The sequence below is a fragment of the Oncorhynchus clarkii genome, chromosome 15 (genome assembly GCF_045791955.1).
Source record: "Oncorhynchus clarkii lewisi isolate Uvic-CL-2024 chromosome 15, UVic_Ocla_1.0, whole genome shotgun sequence".
Classification (NCBI taxonomy): Eukaryota; Metazoa; Chordata; class Actinopteri; order Salmoniformes; family Salmonidae; genus Oncorhynchus; species Oncorhynchus clarkii.
In genome coordinates, this window is record NC_092161.1 from 13,862,103 (window position 1) to 13,877,765 (window position 15,663).

The following is a 15,663-nucleotide window of genomic DNA, read 5'->3' on the forward strand; positions in this document are numbered from 1 at the left end:
GTTGTGTAGTTATATAAACAAGCAGATGGTGCTAAAGTGCTGCTTAAAAGGGAAGCAATATTACAGTGAGGTTTTGGCTCTGAGTTCATAGTTTAGGTAATGTGAGAAGAGGTCACACATATGGCAGTGTCCCCTCCCTAGGAAAGTAAACATGTCGAGACATCTGAGGGCCGTGAGACTGAGGAACACCTCGTTAGTGTGCTCCAGCTGCTGCAGGTGTTCCAAGTAGTAAATCCTGAACATGTGATAGGGCATGAAACACACCAGCAGCACCACAGTAAAACACAGGCTCTTCAGCTGAGCCCAGAATTCCTGGTGAAACATGCAGTCTAGCTCGTACTTCCTGGTCAGAAGGCTCATGACGTGACACTGCAGTGCCGTCTGCACACAGGCCACGATAACGATCACAGAGCTCATGATGTAGTTCAGCTTTTTAACACCAGAGTGATTTTTCAGGTGGCTGCCGAACTGGAAACAGTCAGTCATTGGAGGCCATTTTGCTTGTGTGGTTGTTGTTAGTGTCTTCATGGACTTCCTTGCCGTAGTTGAAATAGAGGATTGGGAAAATGACCACAAAGGTCACCACCCACACCACCACGCTGGCGATTAAAGCAACTTACTGGAAAAGAGCAAAGAAGAGAAGAGAACTTCAGTGATTTTGTGAGAAACTGATATTTGCCTTTCCCATTCTATATGCCATGACACACATTGAGAGGTGTATGGTCCAACCCTCCAACCTCTACTTCTAGAACACTGTCAACTACAAGTACAGTGCCTTGCGAAAGTATTCGGCCCCCTTGAACTTTGCGACCTTTTGCCACATTTCAGGCTTCAAACATAAAGATATAAAACTGTATTTTTTTGTGAAGAATCAACAACAAGTGGGACACAATCATGAAGTGGAACCACATTTATTGGATATTTCAAACATTTTTAACAAATCAAAAACTGAAAAATTGGGCGTGCAAAATTATTCAGCCCCCTTAAGTTAATACTTTGTAGCGCCACCTTTTGCTGCGATTACAGCTGTAAGTCGCTTGGGGTATGTCTCTATCAGTTTTGCACATCGAGAGACTGACATTTTTTCCCCATTCCTCCTTGCAAAACAGCTCGAGCTCAGTGAGGTTGGATGGAGAGCATTTGTGAACAGCAGTTTTCAGTTCTTTCCACAGATTCTCGATTGGATTCAGGTCTGGACTTTGACTTGGCCATTCTAACACCTGGATATGTTTATTTTTGAACCATTCCATTGTAGATTTTGCTTTATGTTTTGGATCATTGTCTTGTTGGAAGACAAATCTGCGTCCCAGTCTCAGGTCTTTTGCAGACTCCATCAGGTTTTCTTCCAGAATGGTCCTGTATTTGGCTCCATCCATCTTCCCATCAATTTTAACCATCTTCCCTGTCCCTGCTGAAGAAAAGCAGGCCCAAACCATGATGCTGCCACCACCATGTTTGACAGTGGGGATGGTGTGTTCAGGGTGATGAGCTGTGTTGCTTTTACGTCACACATAACGTTTTGCATTGTTGCCAAAAAGTTCAATTTTGGTTTTGTCTGACCAGAGCACCTTCTTCCACATGTTTGGTGTGTCTCCCAGGTGGCTTGTGGCAAACTTTAAACGACACTTTTTATGGATATCTTTAAGAAATGGCTTTCTTCTTGCCACTCTTCCATAAAGGCCAGATTTGTGCAATATACGACTGATTGTTGTCCTATGGACAGAGTCTCCCACCTCAGCTGTAGATCTCTGTAGTTCATCCAGAGTGATCATGGGCCTCTTAGCTGCATCTCTGATCAGTCTTCTCCTTGTATGAGCTGAAAGTTTAGAGGGACGGCCAGGTCTTGATAGATTTGCAGTGGTCTGATACTCCTTCCATTTCAATATTATCGCTTGCACAGTGCTCCTTGGGATGTTTAAAGCTTGGGAAATCTTTTTGTATCCAAATCCGGCATTAAACTTCTTCACAACAGTATCTCGGACCTGCCTGGTGTGTTCCTTGTTCTTCATGATGCTCTCTGCGCTTTTAACGGACCTCTGAGACTATCACAGTGCAGGTGCATTTATACGGAGACTTGATTACACACAGGTGGATTGTATTTATCATCATTAGTCATTTAGGTCAACATTGGATCATTCAGAGATCCTCACTGAACTTCTGGAGAGAGTTTGCTGCACTGAAAGTAAAGGGGCTGAATAATTTTGCACGCCCAATTTTTCAGTTTTTGATTTGTTAAAAAATTTGGAATATCCAATAAATGTCGTTCCACTTCATGATTGTGTCCCACTTGCTGTTGATTCTTCACAAAAAAATACAGTTTTATATTGTTTGAAGCCTGAAATGTGGCAAAAGGTCGCAAAGTTCAAGGGGGCCTAATACTTTCGCAAGGCACTGTATATATAAAACAAATCCACTGTTTCTATGGTGGGATTGTGGCTATAGGCTACTTTGAATCAAGGTAAGACATACCTCATAATATGAAGTAAAATGTCCAGGTTTCAAACAATTCAGGAACAGGAAAAATATAGTGATGCTAATGACAGACCTAACCGTCTTCTGGTAGATGGAAAGACTGGGCATCGAGCTCAAAAACTTTCTCTATCAATAAACTAGCTACAAAGTAGCCTATTTCTTCCTGTCAGAATGATATCATGATTATTTGCATCAATCCAGCAGCCATTTGTTTTGCAAACTCCATCTCATGTGCTACACAAACACTGCAAGCCAACCAACAGTGCTAGGTGCATGCAAAGTGGAACTAAAGGGTAACTACATTCCAAAATCAAAATGCCCATTTTTTTCATTGATTTAATCCATTTTAGAATAAGGCTGTAACGTAACAAAATGTGGTTATTTTGAATGGGTCTGACTATTTTCCAAATGCAGTGTATTGGCAAGGGTTTTGCTAGGCCTGAGACAACAGGTTATCAACATATTCAAATAATGATTGACATTTTCATTAAAAAAAATATTTTGATGAATTTATTCTTACTATTTCATCCTTCCACAAGATATAGTCCCGACACAAATCAAGGGTTGCTACCCAAGCCAGCTGGTCGTTCGTTCTATCGGTTCGGTTGCCAGAGACACGACCCAGTCGTTAAGTCTTTTTGTTCTAAATCTATCCCTTGCTTGGTAGCTAGCCAGCTTTTGTTAACACAGTCACATCAAACAGTGCAGCCAGAATAATGGCAAAGTAGCTGGATTTGCATTTGTTTAAGCTATTTTCTCGTGACATTTATTTGGATAACAATGGGCTAATGATGAGTGATTTCGCCTGGCATAGAAAATGTGCTCTCTCGTCAGGACACTGTTGTTCAGAGGAGCTAGTCTGTATATATCCATAAAGATTATGCTGATTCATGATTTTGACTGGCTGAGAAAAGCTGCCTGCTTGTCTGTCTCCTCCCGACTCCCACCCCTCACCTTCATTACTATGGGACAGCTGGAGATTGAATTTCAATATTGAAACAATGTTGCAAATGTCAGAGCGCCAGACAGCAAGGCTTATACAAATCTCTGCTATTGAAAACCAATTGCTAGTCTAAAAGAAATGGGGGGTGATGTCTAGATGCGGTTTACAGTGGAGATAAAGTTGATAAATAGTCTGTCTGGGCTGATGAGACAGTAGATTGTGCAATGAGATGGAACAGAGTAAGTAGGCATTTCAACATCATAGCTTTAGCCGGTGGTAACTTGTGGAATAGACACCGACTGGAATCGGGTTTTCACCAATCAGTATCCAGGATTATACCGACCAATTGTATAACTGCCTGTAGAACACGGCTAACTACCTGTAGAACACGGCTAACTACCTGTAGAACACAGTTAACTACCTCTAGAACATGGTGATCTACCTAGAGGACACAGTTAAATACCTCTGAACACAGTTAACTACCTATAGAACACGGCTAACTACCTGTAGAACACAGTTAACTACCTCTAGAACATGGTGATCTACCTAGAGGACACAGTTAACTACCTCTGAACACAGTTAACTACCTATAGAACACGGCTAACTACCTGTAGAACACAGTTAACTACCTCTAGAACATGGTGATCTACCTAGAGGACACAGTTACCTACCTCTGAACACAGTTAACTACCTCTAGAACATGGTTAACCACATGTAGAACACAGTTAACTACCTCTAGAAGGTAGTTAAATACCTGTAGAATACAGTTAAATACCTCTAGAAGGTGGTTAACAACCTGTAGAATACAGTTAACTACCTCTAGAAGGTGGTTAACTACCTGTAGAATACAGTTAACTACCTCTAGAAGGTGGTTAACTACCTTTAGAACCCAGTTTAACTACCTCTAGAAGGTGGTTAACTACCTTTAGAACCCAGTTAACTACCTCTAGAAATTGGTTAACTACCTGTAGAATACAGTTAACTACCTCTAGAAGGTGGTTAACTACCTGTAGAATACAGTTAACTACCTCTAGAAGGTGTTTAACTACCTGTAGAACACAGTTAACTACCTCTAGAAGGTGGTTAAATACCTGTAGAATACAGTTAACTACCTCTAGAAGGTGGTTAACTACCTGTAGAATACAGTTAACTACCTGTAGAATACAGTTAATTACCTCTAGAAGGTGGTTAAATACAGTTAACTACCTCTAGAAGGTGGTTAAATACCTGTAGAATACAGTTAACTACCTCTAGAAGGTGGTTAACTACCTGTAGAATACAGTTAACTACCTGTAGAATACAGTTAACTACCTCTAGAAGGTGGTTAACTACCTGTAGAATACAGTTAACTATCTCTAGAAGGTGGTTAACTACCTGTAGAATACAGTTAACTACCTCTAGAAGGTGGTTAACTATCTTTAGAACCCAGTTAACTACCTCCAGAAGGTGGTTAACTACCTTTAGAATACAGTTAACTACCTGTAGAATACAGTTAATTACCTCTAGAAGGTGGTTAAATACCTGTAGAAGGTGGTTAACTACCTGTAGAATACAGTTAACTACCTCTAGAAGGTGGTTAACTACCTTTAGAACCCAGTTAACTACCTCTAGAAGGTGGTTAACTACCTTTAGAACCCAGTTAACTACCTCTAGAAGGTGGTTAACTACCTGTAGAATAAAGTTAACTACCTCTAGAAGGTGGTTAACTACCTGTAGAATACAGTTAATTACCTCTAGAAGGTGGTTAAATACCTGTAGAATACAGTTAACTACCTCTAGAAGGTGGTTAACTACCTTTAGAACCCAGTTAACTACCTCTAGAAGGTGGTTAACTACCTTTAGAATACAGTTAACTACCTGTAGAATACAGTTAACTACCTCTAGAAGGTGGTTAACTATCTTTAGAACCCAGTTAACTACCTCCAGAAGGTGGTTAACTACCTTTAGAATACAGTTAACTACCTGTAGAATACAGTTAATTACCTCTAGAAGGTGGTTAAATACCTGTAGAAGGTGGTTAACTACCTGTAGAATACAGTTAACTACCTCTAGAAGGTGGTTAACTACCTTTAGAACCCAGTTAACTACCTCTAGAAGGTGGTTAACTACCTTTAGAACCCAGTTAACTACCTCTAGAAGGTGGTTAACTACCTGTAGAATAAAGTTAACTACCTCTAGAAGGTGGTTAACTACCTGTAGAATACAGTTAATTACCTCTAGAAGGTGGTTAAATACCTGTAGAATACAGTTAACTACCTCTAGAAGGTGGTTAACTACCTTTAGAACCCAGTTAACTACCTCTAGAAGGTGGTTAACTACCTGTAGAATACAGTTAACTACCTCTAGAAGGTGGTTAACTACCTTTAGAACCCAGTTAACTACCTCTAGAAGGTGGTTAAATACCTGTAGAACACAGTTAACTACCTCTAGAAGGTGGTTAACTATCTTTAGAACCCAGTTAACTACCTCTAGAAGGTGGTTAACTACCTGTAGAATACAGTTAATTACCTCTAGAAGGTGGTTAAATACCTGTAGAAGGTGGTTAACTACCTGTAGAATACAGTTAACTACCTATAGAAAGTGGTTAACTACCTTTAGAACCCAGTTAACTACCTCTAGAAGGTGGTTAACTACCTTTAGAACCCAGTTAACTACCTCTAGAAGGTGGTTAACTACCTGTAGAATACAGTTAACTACCTCTAGAAGGTGGTTAACTACCTTTAGAACCCAGTTAACTACCTCTAGAAGGTGGTTAACTACCTGTAGAACACAGTTAACTACCTCTAGAAGGTGGTTAAATACCTGTAGAATAAAGTTAACTACCTCTAGAAGGTGGTTAAATACCTGTAGAACACAGTTAACTACCTGTAGAATACAGTTAACTACCTCTAGAAGGTGGTTAACTACATGTAGAATACAGTTAACTACCTCTAGAAGGTGGTTAACTACCTGTAGAATACAGTTAACTACCTCTAGAAGGTGGTTAACTACCTTTAGAACCCAGTTAACTACCTCTAGAAGATGGTTAAATACCTGTAGAACACAGTTAACTACCTCTAGAAGGTGGTTAAATACCTGTAGAACCCAGTTAACTACCTCTAGAAGGTGGTTAACTACCTGTATAATACAGTTAACTACCTCTAGAAGGTGGTTAACTACCTTTAGAACCCAGTTAACTACCTCTAGAAGGTGGTTAACTACCTGTAGAACACAGTTAACTACCTCTAGAAGGTGGTTAACTACCTGTAGAACACAGTTAACTACCTCTAGAAGGTGGTTAACTACCTGTAGAACACAGTTAACTACCTCTAGAAGGTGGTTAACTACCTTTAGAACCCAGTTAACTACCTCTAGAAGGTGGTTAACTACCTGTAGAACACAGTTAACTACCTCCAGAAGGTGGTTAACTACCTTTAGAACACAGTTAACTACCTCCAGAAGGTGGTTAACTACCTGTAGAATAAAGTTAACTACCTCTAGAAGGTGGTTAACTACCTGTAGAACATAATTAACTACCTCTAGAAGGTGGTTAACTACCTGTAGAACATAGTTAACTACCTCTAGAAGGTGGTTAACTACCTGTAGAACATAGTTAACTACCTCTAGAAGGTGGTTAACTACCTTTAGAACAGAGTTTTTTAAAATTGTTTATTTTTATATGTTACCTTTATTTAACTAGGTAAGTCAGTTAAGAACAAATTGATATTTTCAATGACAGTCTAGGAACAGTGGGTTAACTGCCTTGTTCAAGGGCAGAACGACAGATTTTGTACCTTGTCAGCTCGGGGATTTGATCTTGCAACCTTTCGGTTACTAGTCCAACACTCTAACCGCTAGGCTACGCTGCCGCCCCCCAAATCTATTATCCCTTATCCAACTATCCCTTATCCACTAACCCTTATCCACTATCCTTTATCCACTATCCCTTTTCCAACTATCCCTTATCCAACTATCCCTTATCCAACTATCCCTTATCCAACTATCCCTTATCCAACTATCCCTTATCCAACTATCCCTTATCCAACTATTCCTTATCCAACTCTACAGTTTTACAAGTCCAGTGCACATGAAAAGTCAGTCCACGTCATCTTGGACAAATATCTCAATGAATTACATTTCAGCCCATATCAACATAATAAAATAGTCATAACTGCTTTGCAATACATGAGGAGAGAGAGAGAGAGAGAGAGAGAGAGAGAGAGAGAGAGAGAGAGAGAGAGAGAGAGAGAGAGAGAGAGAGAGAGAGAGAGAGAGAGAGAGAGAGAGAGAGAGAGAGAGAGAGACTAACACATACACACAAAGAGAAAGACTTACACACATACAAAGAGAGAGAGATAGTGTTCAGGGAAATTCATCTTGCATGTCCTCCACAGCGTTACTCTCCTGGAGGTGAGGAAGTGGGTCATCAGACTCAGCAACATCAGGAAGATGGTCATGGACATCACAATCACATAGCGTCTGATACTGGACACAGAGATACACAGGGTAAGGGTGCGTATGTGTGTGTTTGGCTGTGTGTGTGGCCAGAAGAACTACAGCATGCAGTGGAATGAATGGAGAGGTATCAAACACATTTCTATTCGCTACAGTGTGTCCCATACTCCTACACATTCATCACCATCCTCATGATAAGCTTTTAAAAACGTTATTTTATGTTCGAGGCAATTCTACCAGTCCCCCCAAAAAACGCAACGAAGCACCTATGCAGAGCATTCACTTTGTCACTCAGAAGCTTATTCCAGTGTCTGCCTGCCAGCTGAACAGCTTTCCCCGTGTGTGTGTTTGTGCTAAATGTCCCTCTCCTCCCCTCTGAAGCACAAGCTACACTAGCCCCTCCCACCTTCGAAGCATAGGCTAACGTACTGACGTTACCATAGGCTATTGTACTGACGTTACCATAGGCTAACGTACTGACTTTACCATAGGTTACTGTACTGATGTTACCATAGGCTACTGTACTGATGTTACCATAGGCTACTGTACTGATGTTACCATAGGCTACTGTACTGGCGTTACCATAGGCTACTGTACTGATGTTACCATAGGTTACTGTACTGATGTTACCATAGGTTACTGTACTGATGTTACCATAGGTTACTGTACTGATGTTACCATAGGCTACTATACTGATGTTACCATAGGCTACTGTACTGATGTTACCATAGGCTACTGTACTGATGTTACCATAGGTTACTGTACTGATGTTACCATAGACTACTGTACTGACGTTACCATAGGCTAACGTACTGACGTTACCATAGGCTAACGTACTGACGTTACCATAGGCTAACGTACTGACGTTACCATAGGCTACTGTACTGACGTTACCATAGGTTACTGTACTGACGTTACCATAGGTTACTGTACTGATGTTACCATAGGCTAATGTACTGATGTTACCATAGGCTACTGTACTGATGTTACCATAGGTTACTGTACTGATGTTACCATAGACTACTGTACTGACGTTACCATAGGTTACTGTACTGATGTTACCATAGACTACTGTACTGATGTTACCATAGGTTACTGTACTGATGTTACCATAGGCTAATGTACTGATGTTACCATAGGCTACTGTACTGACGTTACCATAGGCTACTGTACTGATGTTACCATAGGCTAATGTACTGATGTTACCATAGGCTACTGTACTGATGTTACCATAGGCTACTGTACTGATGTTACCATAGGCTACTGTACTGATGTTACCATAGGTTACTGTACTGATGTTACCATAGGTTACTGTACTGATGTTACCATAGGCTACTGTACTGATGTTACCATAGGCTACTGTACTGATGTTACCATAGGCTACTGTACTGATGTTACCATAGGCTACTGTACTGGCGTTACCATAGGCTAACGTACTGATGTTACCATAGGTTACTGTACTGATGTTACCATAGGCTACTGTACTGATGTTACCATAGGCTACTGTACTGACGTTACCATAGGCTACTGTACTGACGTTACCATAGGCTACTGTACTGATGTTACCATAGGCTACTGTACTGACGTTACCATAGGCTACTGTACTGATGTTACCATAGGTTACTGTACTGACGTTACCATAGGCTACTGTACTGGCGTTACAATCGTGATTCTGAAGATCAGGAGAGAGATGACTGGGAATGCAGATAAGGTCACAGATACCTTAAAAAAAAGTAGGGGTGTGGATCAGAAAACCAGTCAGTATCTGGTGTGACCACCATTTGCCTCATGCAGCGCGACACATCTCCTTTGCATAGAGTTGATCAGGCTGTTGATTGTGGCCTGTGGAATGTTGTCCCACTCTTCTTCAATGGCTGTGCGAAGTTGCTGGATATGGGTGGGAATTGGAACATGTTGTCGTACACGTCGATCCAGAGCCTCCCAAACATACTCAACGAGTGACATGGCTGCTGAGTATACAGGCCATTGAAGAACTGGGACATTTTCAGCTTCCAGGAATTGTGTACAGATCCTTGCGACATGGGGCCATGCATTATCATGCTGAAACATGAGGTGATGTACTGGTGAATGGCATCACAATGGGCCTCAGGATCTAGTCACGGTATCTCTGTGTTTTCAAATTTCCATTGATAAAATGCAATTGTGTTTGCTGTCCATGGCTTATGCCTGTTGTGGCAGACCAGGGGGTTTGATCTAGACTTTTACACAGATCAGACATGGACACAAGTGTGATAACTCAGTTTCAAGAGTGTTTATTTAAACCGATAAAGGAAAAGAAACAGGTCTCCTCCAGGAGACCTCTTCCGGGTTACCGCCGGGGAATGCTGTCTCCACTGGGGTAGAACACAGAGCACATCTGTTCGAGCAGACCGTGAGGACGTCACGAACCGCCTGGACCTTCCTCTCCTGGGGCTTGATGTTCCCCCGTCCATCCTTGCATTTCTTGGAGTTTGCGTGGGTGGGGCTCCAAGTAGACCGAACGGGAGGACTTGGTATTGGTATTAGCCGTCCGGTGTCGAGAATGCCATCTTCTCCCAAGCGGAGAAGGATACCTGCCAATATCCCTTGGTCAGGTCCAGGGTGCGGATGTACCAGGCCTTTCCCAACCGGTTGATGAGCTCGTCCACTCTTGGCATGGGGTAGGAGTCGAACAAACTTATGTCGTTCACCCCCTGCACCATTTTCTGTGTGGAATCCTCAATGACTCCCATCCTCAGCATAAATCAAATAAAATCAAATGTATTTATATACCCCTTCTTACATCAGCTGATATATCAAAGTGCTGTACAGAAACCCAGCCTAAAACCCCAAACAGCAAGCAATGCAGGTGTAGAAGCACGGTGGATAGGAAAAACTCCATAGAAAGGCCAAAACCTAGGAAGAAACATAGAGAGGAACCAGGCTATGAGGGGTGGCCAGTCCTCTTCTGGCTGTGCCGGGTGGATATTATAACAGAACATGGCCAAGATGTTCAAATGTTCATAAACAGCAAGGAGTCATCATGCCAGGTAGTCCTGAGGCATGGTCCTAAGGCTTAGGTCCTCTGAGAGAGAGAAAGAAAGAAGGAGAGAAAGAGAGAATTAGAGAGAGCATAGTTAAATTCACATAGGACACCGGATAAGACAGGAGAAATACTCCAGATATAACAGACTGACCCTAGCCCCCAAAACATGAACTACTGTAGCATAAATACTGGAGGCTGAGACAGGAGGGGTCAGGAGACACTGTGGCCCCATCCGATGACACCCCCGGACAGGGCCAAACAGGCAGGATATAACCCCACCCACTTTGCCAGAACCACCAACTTACCATCCTGAGACAAGGCCGAGTATAGCCCACAAAGATCTCCGCCACGGCACAACCCAAGGGGGGGCATCAACCCAGACAGGAAGACCACGTCAGTGACTCAACCCACTCAAGTGACGCACCCCTCCTAGGGATGGCATGGAAGAGCACCAGTAAGCCAGTTTCTCAGTGCCTGTAATAAGGTTAGAGGCAGAGAATCCCAGTGGAGAGAGGGGATCCGGCTAGGCAGAGACAGCAAGGGCGGTTCGTTGCTCCAGCGCCTTTCCGTTCACCTTCACACTCCTGGGCCAGACTAAACTCAATCATATGACCTACTGAAGAGATGAGTCTTAAGTAAAGATTTAAAGGTTGAGACCGAGTCTGCGTCTCTCACACAGGTAGACAGACCATTCCATAAAAATGGAGCTCTATAGGAGAAAGCCCTGCCTCCAGCTGTTTGCTTAGAAATTCAAGGGACGATTAAGAGGCTCTTGTGACCGTAGCGTACGTGTAGGTATGTACGGCAGGACCAAATCAGAGAGATAGGTAGGAGCAAGCCCATGTAATGCATTATAGGTTAGCAGTAAAACCTTGAAATCAGCCCTTGCCTTAACAGGAAGCCAGTGTAGGAAGGCTAGCACTGGAGTAATATGATACATTATTCTAGCAGCCGTATTTAGCACTAACTGAAGTTTATTTTGTGCTTTATGTGGGTAGCCAGAAAGTAGAGCATTGCAGTAGTCTAACCTACAAGTAACAAAAGCATGGATTATTTTTTCTGCATCATTTGGAAAGACATTTTCTGATTTTTGCAATGTTACGTAAATGGAAAAAAGCTGTCCTTGAAACAGTCTTGATATGTTCGTCAAAAGAGAGATCAGGGTCCAGAGTAACGCCGTGGTCCTTCACAGTTTTATTTGAGACGACTGTACAACCATCAAGATTAATTGTCAGATTCAAAAGAAGATCTCTTTGTTTCTTGGGACCTAGAACAAGCATCACTGTTTTGTCCGAGTTTAAAAGTAGAACGTTTGCAGCCATCCACTTCCTTACGTCTGAAACACAGGCTTCTAGCAATGTCAATTTTGGGGCTTCACCATGTTTCATTGAAATGTACAGCTGTCATCCGCATAGCAGTGAAAGTTAACATTTATGTTTTCAAATGACATCCCCAAGAGGTAAAATGTATATTGAAAATAATAGTGGTCCTTAAACGGAACCTTGAGGAACACCAACATTTACAGCTGATTTGTCAGAGGACAAACCATTCACAGAGACCAATTGATATCTTTCCGACAGATAAGATCCAAACCAGGCCAGAACTTGTCCGTGTAGACCAATTTGGGTTTCCAATCTCTCCAAAAGAATGTGGTGATCGATGGTATCAAAAGCAGCACTAAGGTCAGGGAGCACGAGGACAGATGCAGAGCCTCGGTCTGATGCCATTAAAAGGTAATTTACCACCTTCACAAGTGCAGTCTCAGTGCTATGATGAGGTCTAAAACCAGACTGAAGCATTTTGTATACATTGTTTGTCTTCAGGAAGGCAGTGAGTTGCTGCACAACAGCTTTTTCTAAAATTTTGGAGACGAAAGGAAGATTCGATATAGGCCGATAGTTTTTTTATATTTTCTTGGTCAAGGTTTGGCTTTTTCAAGAGAGGCTTTATTACTGCCACTTTTAGTGAGTTTGTTACACATAGAGATGGAAAGAGAGCTGTTTATTATGTTCAACATAGGAGGGCCATGCACAAGAAGCAGCTCTTTCAGTAGTTTAGTTGGAATAGGGTCCAGTATGCAGCTTGAAGGTTTAGAGGCCATGATTATTTTCATCATTGTGTCAAGAGATATAGTACTAAAACACTTGAGTGTCTCCCTTGATCCTAGGTCCTAGCAGAGTTGTGCAGACTCAGGACAACTGAGCTCTGGAGGAATACGCAGATTTAAAGAGTCCGTAATTTGCTTTCTAATGATCATGATCTTTTCCTCAAAGAAGGTCATGAATTTATTACTGCTGAAGTGAAAGCCATCCTCTTTTGGGGAATGCTGCTTTTTAGTTTGCTTTGCGACAGTATCAAAAATAAATGTTGGATTGTTCTTATTTTCCTCAATTAAGTTGGAAAAATAGGATGATTGAGCAACAGTGAGGGCTCTTCGATACTGCACGGTACTGTCTTTCCAATCTAGTCGGAAGACTTCCAGTTTGGTGTGGCGCCATTTCCGTTCCAATTTTCTGGAAGCTTGCTTCAGAGCTCGGGTATTTTCTGTGTACGAGGGAGCTTGTTTCTTATGACAAATGTTTTTAGTTTTTAGGGGTGCAACTGCATCTACGGTATTGCGAAAGGATAAATTGAGTTCCTCAGTTAGGTGGTTAACTGATTTTTGTCCTCTGACGTCCTTGGGTAGGCAGAGGGAGTCTGGAAGGGCATCAAGGAATCTTTTGTCTGAGAATTTATAGCATAGTCTCCACCTATGCTTGACAGCCTTCCTTCAGGCCTCAGGGATCTGATATGATGAGCTCCCGGAGCGCTTGCTTCTGAGCTGGTCCAAGGGTCCTCATTGCTCAGAACCACCACTGGTCCAGTCAACGTCCTGGTTTTGACCACAACAAGGCCAGGGCTGTCCTCACCTGTCACCTCTTCAATAGGTTCACGTTGTAAATCTGTTCCAGTCTCCCCGGCTGACGGAAAACCCACATGGAACTCTTGGTTTGGGCACGCTGGGCCTTCTCCATATGTTCCCTTACCATATGGCTGTCATCTGCTCCCTCATCATCACATTGGCTGGGCGCCCCACACCTACTTGGCGAGATCCAGTAGGCCGGGTGGTCTCCCGGTTGGCTTGTCCTCAGTACGCCAACAACGATGAGGCCGTCTATAGGGAAGAGGTCAGAGGCCTGGCAGTGTGGTTCCAGGACAACTACCTCTCCCTCAACATTAGCAAGACGAAGGACATGATTGTGGGATACAGGAAACGGAGGGACGAACGCTCCCATTCACATCAATGGGGCTATAGAGGAGCGGGTCGAAAGCTTTAAGTTCCTCCGTGTCCACATCACTAAAGAATTAACACGGTCCACACACAGTTGTGAAGAGGGCACGACAGGGCCTCTTCCCCCTCAGGAGGCTGAAAAGATTTGTAATGGGCCCTCAGATCCTCAAAATGTTACACAGCTGCAACATTGAGAGCATCTGACCGGCTGCATCCCCGCTTGGTACGGCAACTGCAAGGCACCCGAACACAAGGCACTACAGAGGGTGTTGAATACAGCCCAGGACCTCTATACCAGGCAGTGTCAGAGGAAAGCCCAAAAGTCTGTCAAAGAGTCCAGCCACCCAATCCATAGACTGTTCCCTATGCTGCTGCACAGCAAGCGGGACCAGCGTACCAGGCCTGGAACAAACAAGACCCTGAACAGCTTCTATCCTCAAGCCATAAGACTGCTAAACAAGAGCTAAATATCTAATAAAATGGGCTACCCGGACTGCCTGCGTGACCATTTTTCCACTAACTCTCCTGCACTGACTATGCACACACACTGGATTCTACTCACACACACACACACACTTCATTTGGCCACACACACATAGCACGCCCGCACATGCACTCTGACTCCACACCACAGGAGGTTGGTGGCACTTTAATTGGGGAGGACATGCTCGTGGTAATGGCTGGAGCGAAATAGTTGGAATGGGATGAAATACATGGTTTCTATGTGCTTTATGTCATTCCATTCGCTCTGTTCCAGTCACTATTATGAGCCTTCCTCCCCTCAGCGGCCTCCACTGAACCACTCACACACACTTTCACACTCACCACAAACTCTGCTGCTACTGTTTATTATCTATCCTGTTGCCTATTCATTTTACCCCTACCTACATGTACATATCTACCTCAATGACCTCGTACCCCTGCATATAGCATGCTATTTGTTTTACTCGTTATTGTTATTCACTGTGTATTTATTTCTCATGTCCCTATTTTATATTTATTTTGTCATCTTTAACCCTGCATAGTTGGAAAAGGACCCTTAAGTAAACCTTTAACTGTTAGTCTACACCTGTTGTCTACGTGACAAATACTATTGAGAATGGATGAGTTGACTATCACCAGGATTAAACTAGCATCACCTAACAGGTCATTAACAGGTTATTAACAGACATAGCAGTGTCACCTGGGAAAAAGACTCAGAGAAGTTGGATCTTCTGATGTCATCCAGCTTCAGTTGTCTGAAGTCAAGGGTGGACAGCTGAAAGACAATGACATACATTCATTTCATAATAATAATAAAGCCACTTTGATGTAATGCAGTGTAACACTGCACCGTAAAAGGCGAGACCAGACATTCTACACCAATAGGGTTTTTCCCTACACTCAGAGGATAAACCATGGCATTATGCCGAGCAGAGGAACTAGTGGTTACCTTGTTTACCAGGAAGTAGCTGTATTAGATGGGGTGATTAACAGGATACTGACACTTGATAATGTGGCAGTGCATAGAGGTTGTTG

At 42.7% G+C, this 15,663-nt stretch overlaps 1 pseudogene; it reads right to left on the bottom strand.

Moving 5' to 3' along the window:
• Nucleotides 1-60: 60 nt before the first annotated feature.
• Nucleotides 61-10,581, bottom strand: LOC139366794 (probable G-protein coupled receptor 141; annotated as a pseudogene).
• Between the last annotated feature and the right edge of the window lie 5,082 nt (nucleotides 10,582-15,663).